Source organism: Embiotoca jacksoni, unplaced genomic scaffold (genome assembly GCF_022577435.1).
Source record: "Embiotoca jacksoni isolate LCO1_2020_lvr unplaced genomic scaffold, fEmbJac1.0.p SCAF_16, whole genome shotgun sequence".
NCBI lineage: Eukaryota > Metazoa > Chordata > Actinopteri > Embiotocidae > Embiotoca > Embiotoca jacksoni.
In genome coordinates, this window is record NW_027185296.1 from 6865366 (window position 1) to 6880074 (window position 14709).

The window sequence follows — 14709 nt, forward strand, 5'->3', positions numbered from 1 at the left end:
AGAGGGAGAGAGAGAGATGCTGCGATGCGCCTCAGCCTGAGCTTCCCGACGACAACCCTCAGCTCAATATGGCCGCCCACACCAGCCGTCTGATTTGTTGACAAATGAGTGGGAGAGGTGTCAGTCAGCGTGCGGCGGTGGGAGAGACGCTCCTCATTACTCCCGGGGATAATTGCCCAACGACGCGGGGGCACAACACTCGCCTCAGAGGGAAAGAAGGAGGGAGTGAGGGAGCCGAAGTCAGGGAGGCAATGCTAGGCATGATGGGAAATCAAACCCCCTCAGTGGCGGTCGCCAAGGGGAGCGCCTGACAGATGAAAGGGACCAGAGAAAGACAGAGGGAGAGGAGAGAGAGAGCACCCAAAGGCTCAGCAGATCAGAGGGGGACACCATCGAAAATAATGACAATGAGAAAAAGGGGGGTGGGGGGGGGGCTGATACACGCTCTCATACATATCACCTAAAGGAAACTTTCATCCCACACATAAAGGGCGGGAGCAGGGACGAGCTGTCTTAAGAAAAGTTTGGATGATGTGCCGTGTGTGTCTCCATGCATATGTGTGCGTCTTTGTTGAAACTTGCCGGTTTTGTCGCTGGTTGGTGGCTGAGTGACAGGGCCAGGGAGGCGGAGTGGCAGGAAGGAATCTCAATATGGAATTTTAATAAGGACAGGAAAAGAAGAGATGCCAGCCAGCATGCTGGTGTGAGAGGTGTGTCTGTCTGACAATGTTTGCTCGGTGCACTCGTGCATGCATGCTCACCTCCTGATTTTGGGAATCTCATTTGGGGAATGTTGACAAGGACAAAAGACGGGACATGGGGGGCATCGCTCCTACAAAAAAAAAAAAGAAATGGGGAAAAATGGATTCATGCACATTGGAAGCTGCTTTTCCAGCTTTATCCAATTAGATTGGAGCTCAGGCAAACTAAGAGCTTTAATGCAATTTTGCTCCCAGCACTTTTCTAAGTCTGACATACACTTGTTCCTCTTGACTGGGTAACAGACAGTCTCTTCAGGACCAAAAGTCTTAAGTGTTAAGCTTGAAATCTTCTTTGGGTGTGAGAGTGTCTACAGAGCCCATACGCCAGCAACGATGGCAATGCAAATTCTCACTGCACTACAAACTGGACCGTAAAATCTGACTTTTATTCTTTTATAGTTTTCTTCATTAGTTAAATTAACGTCTGTGTGGAGTTTGCATTTTTTTTTTTACCTTGTCTGTGTGAGTTTTTGTATGAGTTTCATGGTCTCCATGGTAGTATTAGAAATATTCCAGATACTGCCCTTAAGCAAAGTACAAGCATCAGAACAGGAGTTGCTCCTGGGCACTTACCTGTGGCTGCATGATGTTCCTAAATATATAAAATAAATCAAATGCAGGGAATTAATATTGTATAATTTAACTTTTGAAGAACATGACACAACATTAATTCTCTTAAGTTTTGTAACTAATGACTTTTCAGTCCAGGAGATTTCACTTTTTCTAGTGTTCTGAATCTGCAGAAGGAGCGGAGGGAATTTTTGTCTCCAGCAGTGCACACAGGTACGACCATGTGCTGCAGTTCCTCTCACACCTAATTGTCAGTCCCGACAACAAACAGGTACGGGGCACCTCTTCCCGGCTGCCTTGAGGGGTCTTTGCCAGTGGCCATCTCCTTCTGTCCGTTTCGTGCCTTTCTTCTGTCGATTTTTCCCTCCCTGACTTGCCTCTGTTTTATCAGGGAAGGTCTGAGACGCACGGTGTGCTCTGACAGCTGTTCAAACAGCCATGCTTGCTTTCAAAGGGCAGATGTCTTCACTGAAGCGAGTCATGCTTATTTTCCTCAGGGAGATCCTTTCCGCCACAAGCCTGAGCTGGAACTAAAATGCTCCTTTACCAGAAACACGAGTTGGGAAAGCGGAGGAGTGAAGTGGCAAAACACGCCATGTCCAGACGTGTGTGTGTAAATGTGTGTGTATCTGCATCTCACAGTGGTGGCAAAGCTAAGTGAGAGCTGTGATAACTGGAGCCAGATGTTTGAGAGCCTCTGTGTTGTGATGCAGCACTGAAACGTCCAGCTTGTGGATGTGGCTGTCAGAAAAGTGAAAATCTGACTCCCACCACAGCAGCTCCCCAAAACCGAAATAAAACATTTTATCACACACTTCTTGTAGCCAAAACATAACGAGACCATTAAACGCACAATAACTCGCCCATCTCAGTTTAGTGAGATTTTGTATGTTTTTCTGTGAGGTTTTTTGAAGTCCATATTCAGTCTAATGAGGCCTGCTGACTGTTAGCTGTAGTTTTTACTGTTTCCAACTTTGTAACAGAACATAATGTGGTTGAAGCAAAGTGTTTAATTAGTGTATCGTCGTCAGAACTGTGCCAGAGAACCATTTTATCTATATAACTACAGTTATTCAAAATGAACAAAAGTCTTCATCACAACTAATTCAGTGCATCCGGCCTTTGAAAAGACTCGCCCAATTTTCCCCTGATTGAAACCAAATCCTGCAGGAAGTTAATAGAGGGGAAACATTTAAGCGTAACACACAGAGGATTCTCCACCAGATGCGCTCACTGTCCAAGTGTCCTCCATGGTTGGTTATTCATTCATCTTAGATTTGGCACAGATTATCTCTGTGCTGAAGTTTGATGGGTTTGAGTTTACGGGGGCTTGTTGTGTGTGTATGTGTGAAATTGGGTGTATTTTATTTTTTTATTTTTGGTATATTTCTGCTGTGAAGGGAATTAAGGAAAGCAGAGTTGTTTTAAGCTCGACCGCCGAATTTTGCTTTACGAATTGTTTATTCGTAAAGCGAAATGTTGCAGAATCAGCACACGTAGGAGCTTGTGGTCAGTAATTATAATGTGGAAATCTTCAAAGCTTTTACCCACTAGCAATGCATGTTTGTGCATATTTGTCATACGCTTATTTATGCATATAATTTGTATTCTATATTGACATCTCTTTCCCTCACACACACACACACACACACACACACACACACACACACACACACACACACACACACCAGGCCGTACACTCCGGCTGTGTACGTGCTGATTTGATAACAGGAGGCCCGTGTGTTGTGTTTAGTGTGTAGCTGTCATTGACGGCTGCTCGTATTGAGTGGAGCTTCCTGTTGAAAGACACAGTGTTTACATCCCCCTAGCAGACCACAGGAGATCAATAGCAACTACTCGATGCTCATGCATACACATATAGTATCTGCTGCCTGCAATTATTCCCAACGTGTGTACTCCTTAGCAGGCGGACTTGCATGGGCACCCCATGCATCAACAGTCACACTCACCTTATGCTTATGCTAAGTGTTTTTTTTTTTTTTTATCTTGCTTTTGGTATGATTTTGTATTTGTGTGATTGGTCACAAACAAATTTCATTGAGAAAACTGAGGTAATCTGGCAGTAAGAAGGTGTAAACACGAAGAAAGACGGCAAAAAAAGATTTAAAGTGAGTAAAACAAAGCTTTTGGTAATTTTCATACAGATTCATAGTGAAAAAGAAATAATGAAGCACACAGTTATAAAATTTTAGAACCAAAAAGCAATTTAAAAAAATCCTCACTGTTTGATAAGCTAAAAGAAAGAATGCACACCTGACATCAACACACACTGTCGCCACGGTGACGTTCAACATGTTTTCAAAGCTGCATCATCCCAAATTAAGTGCCATCTGCACCCAGCTCCGTTACTGACCACACTTGTATTCTTGTTCTTGATTTGAAGCACTCGGGAGGAAGCGTTACAATATTAATGGTGGTTGTGTTTGATGTGAGAGCACGCCGTGGTTGACTGTTCCCCCTCCTGTTGTGATGGTAGTTTGTTCTCCTAATGTTCTCCCAAGTAAAAGAAGCTTTCATCCTGGCAGGAGGGGAAAGTCTTCTCAGCTATTTTTTACCTCCTTCCCTTCATCTTATAAAGGCTGTAAAGGGGAATGTGGAAGTTTTTCTTCATGTATTTAGACTTACGTTTTGACATGTGTGGTCTTGTAGGTGTTTGTGTATTTGCAGATGCATCGGGAGTGCTTAGTTTGTATCTGTGTATGTTTTTTCTATCTTCAAAAGTTGCAGGAGTGTCAGGCTGTGGACCACACGGCTTGTTCGAGACAGACAGGATTTCTATAAGTCTGGCAGCAGGCTTTTACAGTAGCAGGGGGAAATGTATGTGTGTGTGTGTGTGTGTGTGTGTGTGTGTGTGTGTGTGTGTGAGCGTGTGTGCGGGGTCTTTTTGTGGTGACCATCAGCACCTGTTAGACAGTCAACAGATTGTCCTACAGAAACCTGAGTCATAGCACATCTTGTAGGCCTTGCATGTGCCTCCATCTCCCACTGTGATCGGCCCACATGAGCAAAGATGCTTCTGTGTGTAGAGAGAGAAGAAGGCTTGAGTGTGGTGAGAGACGGGAAGACAGAGAAAGCGAAGCGGGGAGACAGAGTGAGAGAGATGGTTATAATGAATGCAGGGCTCAGGGGTTGTTAAAACAACAGCCCTGTTTTAACTGAGGCCATCTTTCCTCCTTCCTCTCTCTCCGTTTTCCCCTCTTTCTACTTTTCTCTGTGCGCACCTGATCGACCTGCATCATAGCTGCCTCTGATCTCACATCAAAGACTTGGTGTGTGTGTGTGTGTGTGTTTGCACGCATAGGAAAAGCTTGGGGTAAAGGCGATAGATTGAATCCCATGTTTCATAAGAAGTGAGGCGCGCGTGCACACGCACGCACACGCACGCACACACACACACCATCCCGCTCTGTCCCCGGAGCCCAACAAATCAGTCAGGCAGATAGGGAGGGCAGGAAGGCCAAATTCTGGGGTTAAACACATGCTGCTGAGGAGCAGCACAGACAGACAGCAAACCACACCAATCCTGCGTCCTTGGATGGCAGCCAGGATCACACACACACACACACACACACACACACATATATATAATATATATAATATATATATATATATATATATATATATATATTACATTATACAGTGTGGGTGTGTGTGTTGTATATGTGTCTGCCTACTGTCACACACAGACCTCATTACAGCATGTCAATTGTGCTTGTTGCAAGTCTCCCAGCTGTGGAGGAGCCTGACAAAAGTACGTCAAAGGCACGCCAGGCGTGATAGTTTTACCTCCCAAATACACGGCTGTCTGACATCATTCAGTGGCTTCGTAAACAGGATTGGCAGCCGTTCGTATTTTATCAGTGCAATTTTTTTTTTGTCTTTTTAAAATATTTAAATAAAAGACATCTTGCGAGAAACTCAACTTTTTATTCTATAGTGAGCTGTAAACTGAGATTTGGGACACTTATGGATAATTGTTATTTTGAAGCATCACTGACAGGTGCAGAGTAGATTGGTAAATTTTACATCTATAAAATGCACTGCTATGCATCATGGGATTGTAAGGAAAAGTAGTGGCAATGACATGGACACTTGTCTCTTAATTCATTTGGGGGGGGGGACTTTTGAAATAATTATATTGTGCATACATTTTACAAATAAATCAGCAAAGAGGAAGTGATTTCACGCATAGAAAGTTAAGGGTTATATAACCATGTGCATGTGACACTTCAAACAAATTAAAGCACAGAAAACACTGCAGATTACTTACTCATGCATCCTAAAGACCCTCTTATCGATTATGTCACTTACAGTGGTGCTTAACTGTGTGGCAAACTCCCATCACTGCCTGTGGACCTCTGCCTTAAAGGTCAAAATTTGCCAGGATTGACCCCTCACCCCGCCGTGTCGGGGTGTAAACACTCCCCCAATTCTCCTCAGAGAATAGCGCTGGGTCTGAGCCATAAATCACAGGTCTGATAATTGGTAGGAAAACAGCAGTCCAGCAGTATATAACCTTTTACGTGTCGTCTCAACTCTTTATTATGGTGCTAATGAGTGGCCGTGGATCAGGGTTAGAGCCGCAAGCAAAGTGGGTAGGGGGGGTGGGTTCACCTCAGTAAAACACGGGCTACTGGCTACTTACACACACACACACACACACACACACACACACACACACACACACACACACACACATATAAATACATAAACACTGGAATTCAGTGTGCACTTAACACACACACACACACACACACACACACACACCAGAAGGCAGGCACACAGGAAGGCACTCACACTGAAGGATATGCACATATGCAAACATTCCCTCACACACACATGCATAATATGCAAACACACACACACACACACACACACACACACACACACACACACACACACACACACACACAGTGGCTGGCAGGCTCAGCAGTGTCCATTACAGGCTGCCATTAGTATGGAGATTGTGCTAATTGTCCCCATGGACCACACAGGCAGTGCTCGGCAGGCCCTCTGTGAGGCTGAGAGTGAGCAAGGACTCTTTCCACATCCTATTGTCTCGGTCGTGACCCTATTAGTACAATTACCAATCAATCACTGAATGATTATGGGATACATGCTGTGGATTGTTTCAATGCAAATGATGCCAATATAGTGCATTGAGCGCTTATTCCGCTGTAGCTGAGGTTCACATAAGCAAAGTCATACAGTAGCTTTAACTTGTATAACATTACATTACATGACATTTCATTTAGCTGACGCTTTTATCCAAAGCGACTTACAATAAGTGCATTTCAACCATGAGGTTACACAACCCAGAACAACAGGAATCAAGAAAATACAATTTCTTCAAGAAAGCCAAACTACAAAGTTCTGTCAGTAAGTGCCATTTTAAGTGCTGCTAAAGTTCTACTGTTCAAGGTAACAGTGTATATATGTGTGTATACACTGTTATACATACATACATACATACATACATACATACATACATATATATATATGTAACAGTGTGTATAACAATGTCAAACAGCCACGAAGACAGTTCAGAACAAGTTGAAATTATCCAGTGATATTATCAGTCATGTTTCAAGACAAAGTGTTTCTATCAAAAGTAAGAAAAGACTTAAAAACACTTTGGTTAGTATTCGTCTTTATTTCAAAATATGATATGACTGTGTCAGTTTTTTTACACTGAACTGCTGATTCAAAGTGTTAAATCTGAATACAAATATATAATAAAAATATGCATGGATGTGTTTAAGATTATAATTTTGTATTATAATCTGAGTTTAAAAGGAAATTTTAAAGTAATATGAATATACTATTGTCAGATTTATTGGCCTTGTGTTCATAAAAATATATTCAGTTTATATGCTAAAGAATATCCTTAAAAATATCATCAGTTCAATTTATATAGCACTCATTGGAAAATATTGATATTTTTGTCTTAAAACACAATTAAAGGTAAAAACCTGTTTAAAAGCTTTTGTATGGTATCACTTATAATAGATGCTCTTTTTGCTGAAGGAACTGTTTCAGCTTTAAAGATAAAAACTTAAATATTTCTGCTGTTTTTCCTCTTAAATTCATAGTTTAGAGTAAAATCCATCTGACGCACACTGATTCGGTGTCAGGGTACCTCTAATTGATAATGTTTTAATTAGTTTTAACTTGAATCCTGCTCGAATCTGAGTGGACTCTTGGACTCTGCTCTGGGTGGGCTGGTTCGGGGAGAAGCTCAAAGCTCCTGATCAGTCAAGTAGAGGAGATTGAACTGTGAGCGGCGCCGGTGTGACCCCGCTGAGCGAGAACACAGGGAGAAGATCTATACCCGCTGGCGCAGCCACCGGCCTCTTTGTTCTCCCGTGTTTGCTGACAAGGGGGATCGGAGGGGCGTATTGACGGGGGCTCACACTGCGCTGCGCTCTCCACGGCTACACAGCGCCGTGTGTAAATGATATACACACACACACACACACACACACACACACACTCACACACTCACTCACACACTTAGAAGTGTGTTTGCAGACACATTTTTACCCACAAGAGTCCAAACCATTACAATTTGTGCATATTCACACTCAGTTTCACTTCACACTTGGGCTTTGACGTATTAGCGAACCCACCTAATCTCACACACACACACACACACACACACACACACACACACACACACACACACACATTGTCGAGGGTCGTCCTGCTCGTATTGTTTTAAAGCCCAGTATGTCTTTTTCTCAACGAGCCTGTCCGGTGCTGGGATACCACACACAGCAGCCAGAGATGTTGTGTCCTTTTGCCTCCAAAGAAAACAACAACAATAAGAGTGTTATTTACTGCTCACATTTGTTTGCAGTGTAATGTCTACATGAGGCAGTAAATTCCAACACTGAGGCAACGTACGATACAGTCTTTACAGATTCTCAAAGCAGAAATAAAAGCATTTCATCATATTGAAGAGACACAACATCACCAACATCTATTCTGTCTGAATCCAGTACAACAAGCGTGAAACAAAACTTTACTGCGAGAAATTGCCAGTGTTCAATTTTCAGTTCTTTGGTCATTTTTGAGGGCTGTATGTTGTAAAACCTCTTTACCCATAAATCTATATAAATCTAAAACTCTTGTAGGAAAATGAAAACATTAACAATGAAAATAGGAGTAATTAATATTACAAGTGCTTTTCTACGTATTTTTTTTTAAAAAAAAGGCTTCCTCTGAGATTTCCTCAGCACCTGATATTCTATATTCAATGAATTAAGTTCTCATCACAGATCACTGCTTAAACTCTTCCTGACTCCTCCCTCCCTTTGTGTCTGTGGGTCACTGAAGATAAGCTGCTCAATCATCTGTATCGTTCCACCATTTGAAGATAAAACCATCGTCATTTGCCGTAATTGTTTGCTCATCCAGGCAGACACAATAAGATCCTTGAGGAAGTGTGACTAACCCAAACACAGGTGTATCACCGCGCCAGGTGCTTGTGGTGCTCTCATTACCAGCAGCAGTCAGCGCAGTGTTTCTGACAGTATCAGATGTTATCTGCAGGAGATGTGTGAGGGACATGGCTTATCTGCAGTGATGCCCGTGGATGAGGCCAAAGGGAGGGACGCTGTGGGGCGGTGTCCCAAAATTTCAACAAGTTCTTACTGAAGGCCTGCTCACACTGCGATCGAGGCCTGATGCGGGGCGTATTATCTGGGAGAGAACAACAATTTAGATACTATTTGAAGTATACTACAAGCACTTAGTTTCCTTGAAATGTTCTGCTCCCTAATGGCTAAGGTTTCCGCTGCTCACCAGCACTGCACAAAGTGCATGTGGGACAGGTGTGTGAGGGGAAAGCAGGTGGGTGTGATTCCCTTGGTAGAGCAGGACAGTGTATGCGCTTGAGTGTGTCTCAGCTGTTTGACATTACTGGCTGAAGGGGAAAACATACTTTAAAACATGAAAACTGCTCAAAAACAGCTTTAAATCGGCCTGAATTTTCCATCATTTTATGTATGGCGGTGTGTATTTCTTAATATCGTACTTCTAGCAAAAACACACATGCACTGCTAAAATGAGATGTCGTCAGACTTGGTTGTTAATTTTAAAAACAGGAACGGTTTCTTTATATCTTAATTTTGTGTGTACAGTTTGTTTTGTTGGTTTTGCTGGGACTGCTTAGCTCCCTCAGACGCATGAGATTTCATGGCATTATCTGCAGCCTTTGTGCATATAGGACAGCACCATTTTCTGACTGTTACTGAAAGATGTGAGGAGATTTCACCTTCCGCCACACCAGATACCTGAAAATATATATTTTTTTATGACTTCTTTTTCTGTTGGCTTTTCTTCCTTATGCTATTTTATTGCTCATTCATTTTTTGGTCATGTGCATTTTTTATGTTTTTTTAATCCGTTAGTGCTAACGTATGCTTCAGTTTTCTAACAAAAACCTAAAAACATGGTGAACCCACACGAACACAAACAGTGATGAGTGCACAAGCTGAAAGAACAATCAGTAAATCCAAAGAATAGTAAATGCTTTTTTATGTAAAAAAAAAAAACCAACAGCCTTTCTCAATATTACTCAAGACTGATTGTCTTAGTGCTGTCTGATGAAGAGGAGATTTATCATTTGATCTTCTTCAAGAAAAAGGATGTCGGATGAACCTTTCGTGAAAAGTTTGCCCTCCAGAGCGAAGCTAATTTTTCATGGTGACACCTGACCAGTCATTTGCTTTTAAGCCTCAATTTTTTGTATCATAAAATAATAGCTTCAAAATAATTTTGGTGATATACTGACTTGTAGTAGCGAGAGAGGCAGCTCTTTCATACCTTGCGCCCTAAATGCCTGTTCACCAACAACAGCTCATTGAGGTCATCATCATTTACAAATGGCTAGCAGCTGGTGACAGGAGATGATTCTGGTCTTGTTGTCTCACACAGAGTTTCCAGCCACCTCCAGAATCAGACTCTCCAGCGCCGTGGTGTCATGCACTGGAGCTCTGCTGCATAGTTCCCCTTCCTCATCACCATGTGGACACGGCTATCGGGGAACTGAAGCCTATAGTAAGAAAGGAGTGGGTCTAGGTCTTTGCCCTTGCTTAGCCGGGACTGGTCTTTCCATGTCTATACATTTCTGTTATTTCTTTCTTCCAAGAAGTAGAAAATAATGTTGGTTATGTACTTAACTCCAGATTCTATGAGTATTTGCGTCGTTACGGCGGCCCTAAGAGCTGGTGCTATAAGAGTTTATCCCCTTGCGCATGCATAACTGTGAAGTAAAACTTATTGCACCAGAATCATGAAATTACCATATATTGTCACGGAGGCCGCTGTTGTCACTTCTCAGCAGACGTTACATATTGTCGCTTTAAAGGAGGTCCTGGTGTTTTTCAGTCTCAAAGCAAAATTGCTCCTTCCTTGTTATTCTTTAGTCGCTCCATCTTTCATTTCCCAGAAAATTCATCTGGAGTCTTAATGACCGGACTTATGTTGGAAACAGTTTAGCAGAGTGCCTTTCTTTGTTACATACTGTAACTGTTGTAATAACTGTACCGTAGCCTCTCAGCGCCATCTGGGAACCTCGTCTGAATTTTCAGAGTGCGCCTCATGCACCTGATAGCAGCAGTAAGAGTGTAGTTAATCCACCATTTTTCCCTGCTGAAAAAAAATGCATTGAGTGCTGGTGGATGATGTTCAGCGCACTTACTCAGCCTTTTTGAGTGTTTGAGTCGGGATGTTTGTTTAAGGGGTTTGGGAGCGTGAGACGGAGTCATGGTACGTGTGTCTCTAGGACACAGTGTGTCAGCGTTGTTGTCATTTTAGGGAATAAAAAAATCTGAAGTGAAGTAGAGATAATCAAAAAAACATGGTGATATAGTTCTCCTGTGTGGACACTGCTGTAAGAAAACACTTTCTCAGGCTTTACTGCTGTTGGTTCAGTGTCACTGCTGAGTCTTTCTATAATTAAACTCTTCAGTGAGTTCCACACTCGCTGACAAAGTGTTTGTCCGGGACTGTTTAGAAAAGTTGAGTAGGCTACTTGCAAGCAACAGAGCGATCCCCTCATTTTCTCCTTATTAGCCACTAATTGAGAGAAAGAGCGAGAGGGGAAATGAAAATGAGAGAGATGTGATGAGGAGGAGACGATGGAATAATAAGAGAGAGTGAGGGAGAGAGAGAGAGTATTAATGTGTATTAATCAGTGGTCCGGGTAATCGTGATCTGTATTTTTGGAGCCAATCTAATTTCCCTCTAATGAGGAATTGTGATCTGTCTATTAGCTTCTTGATGTCTCTCTGTCACTCTCGCTTTTTCTCAAACACACACACACAAACACACACAGAAGTGGTTAAGAGAGACATGACAGAAATAATGTATTGATTAGCAGCCTCATGCATGTTTGCTACAACAAATGCAAGAAAATATATTGCAGCAATCACATCGCTACATAAAATAAGAACTTCCAGAGAAAGGCACTTATTAAAAGGTAACTTAATGTGCAGGTTTTTGTTCTAGTTTGTCGATATCCTAAAAATTTTAACTTTTAATCACTACCTTGTAGTTTTAAAGTGGTTGAAGGTCCAACTGTGGAGAAGTTTTTAAACCAATACATACATTTATAAGTAAAAATGTCTAAAACACGTTCCTCTTCTCCCACCTCCCGGGGAAAATATACTTAAGTTGAACTTACAGTAAATAGTATTGATTGCTTGAAGTGTGCTAAGAGAGGTTCAAGCCCCGACAGTCTGATATAGTGTGACAGTTGGATATGTGTATATTTCAGTCTGTCTTGTGAGTGCAGGTTGATGGCATCAGAATGAGTGACAGGCTGCTGGTGAACAGCTCTATTGCTGTCCGCTCATAGGAGCTTCTTGATCAAATGCGACTGCTCTGACTTTGACAGCCAGCAGCCAGCAAACGGATGTCAAGGACTGGATTTGGTCTCTTGTTGCCCAGAGGACGAGCTTGGTTACTTTTTTTTTGAAGTTTTGGATTGAAGATCATAAAGATTTGATTTCATTGCTGGAATGTTGCTTTCTGGGCTGATAATTTCAGGAATATGGTCTTTCAGAGTCCAACATTTTGGAACCAAAGTCAGAAGCAATCAGAGAATACCCCAGGACAATTAGACCTGATTCAAAATGAGGTTGATCCAATGAGCTGTTTGTATAAGTATTTAAATAAAAGGTTTCACCTCCTTGTACGCCTTTCAGCTTCTTCCTCACATGACCAAAGAAAACCTCCAATTCAGTCACAGTTCACACCCAGTGTCTGGTGTTAAATAATACATTTCTCCTGTGATGATCGTGACACACCAAGTGATCAGAGCTGATAGCCAGTTCACTCAGGTAGTAAAAATATTGGAAGAACCTTTAGTAAGACTGTCCTCTCAAGAAGAATGACAGCGGACTGAGGATTTTGTCCTGGCGTATTTTGTTGTTTAATTTGGAAGATGTCTTACTGAGGATTAATAAGATTCGGACTCTATCAAACCTGGATTCAGAGTTGTGTTATTGAATTAAGCAGACCTGTGAAGAGCTTTTGTTTTCCATAATCGTGCAACAACAGAAAATTATTTAAGTGGCCTTTTTAACCTCTTTTCACCAGACACCATAAAACTTTATGCTCCATAGTTCAGAATAAAACTCTTTAAATAGAGGTGCAGATATTTTACCGTGAGGCGCCTTCTAAGTAGCCTCATATTACCACAAATAGCCAAGGACAGTCCTAACCTTCCCCCTGACTTCCACTCCCTCTCTCCAATCTGGAAGTCACTATCAAAGATCATTGAGCCATGCATCTCAATGAGGGGAAGATTGATTGGCTGGAACGGAGCGTAGGCAGGGTTCGATCTTTGCCCTCAGGCCCTGAGAAGGGAAATATGGTCACAGCGACACAGTCGCACAGCTACCCAGTCCACTCTCCATCCACCAGATGATTTGACACATGCATGCCGAGCCACGCCTGCACCTGATGGAACAATTGCAGTGACTAATGGAGAAAATGAGAGAGAGGAAGAAGGAGAGGCAGAGGGAGAGAAATTCAGAGTCTGTGCTCTGATTGACCTGTGGTCAGAGAGGTTATGTCCATTGATCTGTGGGGCAGCAGAAAGGAGCTTTGGCCTGAGGTGCTTGAGAATAAGTCTATTTGGGGTTTAAGATTCCTGTCCATTCCCACCAGGAGCTTTTTCATCATCCGACTCCCCAGGACTTAGAGCTGCTGTCTCCCGTTGTCAACGTAATGCACCAAGCACTACAAAGGCCAAAGGCCAATCAATGTCCTACAAGAGGTTGATACAGATCTTATTAGTCAATGAATGATCGTTAGTGGTCTAACGAGGCATTGATTCGTGCCAGGGCCAAAGGTTGCGGTGGTTGTGGTGAGTGTCTTTAATACATTAAACACAATTGATTGCAGATTGGGAGGGATATTTAGGAGGATGCTGGAATATGATTGGACAGTGAAAGATTTGAGGTCAAGCCAGGAGAGGAAGTGTACCTTCATCGGCCGCTGAATGCGGTTAGGAGCCGAGCAGCACATTTGTCTTTTATGTATTACCGTTGTAGCAATTCTGCAATTAATACAAAGCAGATATCTAGAAGTACAAGTCAAAGGCAACTGGACTTGCAGTTTCAAAGGCCTGAGCAGCAGCCTTTGAAAGCTGAGGAAATGACTCTGCTCATAGCAGATGTGTTACTACAGGGCCTATTATGTTGCTCATTAAATACCCAACCTCTCAATAGGCCATTATTTCCCCAATAAAAAACAAACGGCGGCCTGCATACTTTCCCTTCTCCCCCCTCTGCTTCAGAGGTTAGCTCTACCTCACAGACGGCAAAAAACCCTGACTAATATCCTGCATGTGATACTTTTAAATAGGAAGCAGGCCGTGGGACAGGGTGGGGTACAGGTGTGGCAGGAGCCAACGGCTTTTATAGCCCTCCATCTTCTCTGAAAGTGTGCCAAGGACCTGCCTACACAACCCACCACTGCAGTGTTAGCCGCCAAGCGTTAACTTTACTCCCCCACCAATCTCTACATGCCTACTGGTTATATAGAGTCTATGCTTGTTATGGCTTTATAGAGGGATTTCTGATGTGCTTAGAAAATTGTTTGATGATTGGGATAATGATGCCATTTGGAGTGAGTTGTCTCAGCACTTTATCGCCAGCAAACACAGAGAAAAACAGACCCAGCCCACGCAAGGAGAGTAAAAAATAATAATAAAAAAAGCTCCACATCCTCCCCTGGATGCTTACTCGCACGTCCCCTGCCATTCAAAGCCGTCCGATCCTGCCCACGTCAGTCAGAATTACACCACGTCTACAGGTTTGTCACCGGAGGGACGTTCGTCACC

At 42.7% G+C, this 14709-nt stretch overlaps 1 protein-coding gene across 1 annotated transcript in view; it reads left to right on the top strand.

The window, feature by feature from the left end:
• The window catches only part of rnf220b (ring finger protein 220b), a 31476-nt gene that overhangs the window by 2638 nt on the left and 14129 nt on the right, over positions 1-14709 (top strand). The gene's annotated exons all lie outside the window — the stretch shown is intronic.